General features: G+C 30.5%; 1 non-coding gene across 1 annotated transcript; it reads left to right on the top strand.

Moving 5' to 3' along the window:
* The first annotated feature begins 1,780 nt into the window (after nucleotides 1-1,780).
* LOC129507413 (U4 spliceosomal RNA) lies at nucleotides 1,781-1,916 on the top strand. Its single transcript, XR_008663987.1, has one exon. It is a non-coding gene; the product is annotated as a U4 spliceosomal RNA (small nuclear RNA).
* The last annotated feature ends 770 nt before the right edge of the window (nucleotides 1,917-2,686 follow it).

Below are 2,686 nucleotides of genomic sequence, written 5' to 3'. Positions count from 1 at the left end.
ATTGATTTTCTTAGTGTTATAAAATTCCCCCTTTTTTCTCTGGTAATACTAAGTGTCTAGGGTTTTATCTTGATTAACATTAAGAATAACAAATGATTTTTCATGCTTTTAAATATACATTCTTTTCCATCTTTTTACTTTTCAACTATGTGAGCCATTAAGGTATATATCCTTATATAGTTTGTTATAAACAAACTACACTGACTTTTTTTTCTTTTTAATCAGTGTAACAATCTTTGCATTTATTTGGAGTATTTAGCCCATTTACATTTAATGTATGATTTTTTTTGTGATTTAATATATCATCTTGAATTTTTTTCCCTACTGGATCATTCTGTTTCCTGTTCCTTTTTCATTATTTTATTCCTACTTCTGGCTTAAATATGTTACTTTCAATATTTTATTTTAACACTTCCATGGACTTTTTTTAGTTGTTGTTGATCCTCTGTGTATGTGTGTGAGTGTGTGTGTGTGTGTGTGTGTCCTAACTTATCTCTGTTTGCTTAGAATTAATATTGTACCACTCTGTGTAAAGTGTAAGAAACATTCAGTGGTATAATTCTACTCTTCTACCACAATTTTTGTGGTAATGTTGCCATGAGCTTTTAATTTATGTTGTATTTAACAATTTACAAAGTTATTAATTTTTTTAAAATTTCAATTGTCTATAAAGAAATCAAAAGAAAGAACAAGGTATAATATCTTATATTTGCTTTCATATTTGTCATGTTCTTTGTTTCTCTTTTTTTTCTGTAGACTCAAGTTTCCTTATGGTGTATTTCCTCTCTCAGAAAAACTTTCTTTAGCATTACTTGTAGAGCACATCAGCAGTCAATAAATTCTCTCAGCATTTGATTATCTTAAAATGGCTCTGTTTAATCTTATTTTTTAAAGGATATCTTCACTTATAGATAAACTTCTAAACTTCTGGGTATATAAACTTCTGGGTAGCTTTTTGCTTAATTTTAGTTTTACCTCTAATCCTATTATGTCTTTGTCTCTACTGTTTCTGACAAAAAGTAAACCATTAATCCTATTTTTGTTCCTTTCTAAGAAATGTGTTTTTTTTCTTGGTTTGTTTTTAAGATTTCTTTTTTGAGTTTGGTTTTTGGCACTTTTATGTCTATATATAGTTTTAGTTGCCTCTGTGAGTTTATATTTTTTAATCAAATTTGGAAAATTCTCAAATTTAATTATTTTTATATTTTTATTTAATTATTTTTATTTTTTTTCTGTTTTGATAACTCCCTTCTGTTTCTGGGACTCTGAAATTTTAATATTAAATCCCTTCATATTGGGCAGCTTGGGTGGCTCAGCGGTTTAGTGCTGCCTTCAGCCCAGGGCCTGATCCTGGAGACCCAGGATCGAGTCCCACATCAGGCTCCATGCATGGAACCTGCTTCTTCCTCTGCCTGTGTCTCTGCCTCTCTCTCTCTCTCTCTCTCTCTCTCTCATAAATAAAAAAAAAAAACTAAAATCTTAAAAAAAAAATCCCTTCACATTGCATACTGATCATTAATAACCTACCTGCTTTGCTTTCAGAAGTTTCTGTGTTCTTTAGGTTGTTCTTTAATTTGTTGGCTCTTCTTTTCTGCCCTCTACCTCTTCCTGTTAAGCAAATTGGATGAATTATACATTTCAATTACTGTACTGTTATTTTTGGAATTTCCATTCTACCTTCTTAAAATTTCTAAGTTTTCCTTTCTAATCGCCCATTATGCCTTATTTCTCTTTAAAATGCCAAACATACTTTTATTAGCTGCATTAAAGTTGTTAATCTAGCTTTGCACAGTGGTAGTATTGTAGTCAATTAGGTTTATCTGAGGCACCATTATTGCTAGTTGTAAAGTTTCTAATCTATTTCCAACATTTATATTGTATCAGAATCTATTGACTTTTTAAAAACTAATTATTGGCTATGTTTTCTACGACTTTTATAATTAGTATTTTTTAATTTATTCTGAAAATCATGGATGATACGTTGTACAGTGTTTGGAATACCTACCTTCCTCCACAGGGTAATTTTTGTTTTTATAAACAGATAAATTATTGGCAGGTTGTTTCACTCCTGTCAGGTTTGTTTTTATTCTTATTAGTGTTCGTCCACTTAAAAAAAATTATTCTTGGAACCAGCATTATGCAACCTTGGGTGTTCTCTCTGTTCAGTTGTCAGCCCACAGAAGACCTACTCTGTTAGGCCTGTTACAGTCAGAAGATCAACTTGTTTATTTTCCTTCTTAACTGTCATGGTTCTGAGTGCCAGACACAGTTGCCTCGAATGTTTTATCCATTTTTAGAATTTTTACAGCTAGGTTGTAAGTCTGATATTACTTACTCCTTCGTGCTTTTTAAATATCTATTTCTTTCTAATTCTTTATATCTTTAACTTTACGTGCATCACATTTATTCTTAAATGTCTTCCATACTAGCCTTATCAAATACAGTTCATCTACATCACTATATTCTAATCCTGTTTGTGTCTTGTTAACCATGGTATCCTGAGCTCTAGACAATCCCGTGTATAACATAAACATTCAATATACACTTATAAAATTAATTATTATTGTTTCGATATAGAGAACTTAAGGTATACAGTAAAATATGACAATAATTAAACAATCACACAGATAATACCAGCACAAATGCTGTTTAAGTATTCTGAAAGACAGATGTATGATCTCTGAAT

This window comes from Nyctereutes procyonoides, unplaced genomic scaffold, assembly GCF_905146905.1.
Source record: "Nyctereutes procyonoides isolate TBG_1078 unplaced genomic scaffold, NYPRO_anot_genome, whole genome shotgun sequence".
Classification (NCBI taxonomy): domain Eukaryota; kingdom Metazoa; phylum Chordata; class Mammalia; order Carnivora; family Canidae; genus Nyctereutes; species Nyctereutes procyonoides.
This window is presented reverse-complemented; position numbering and strand designations above follow the sequence as displayed.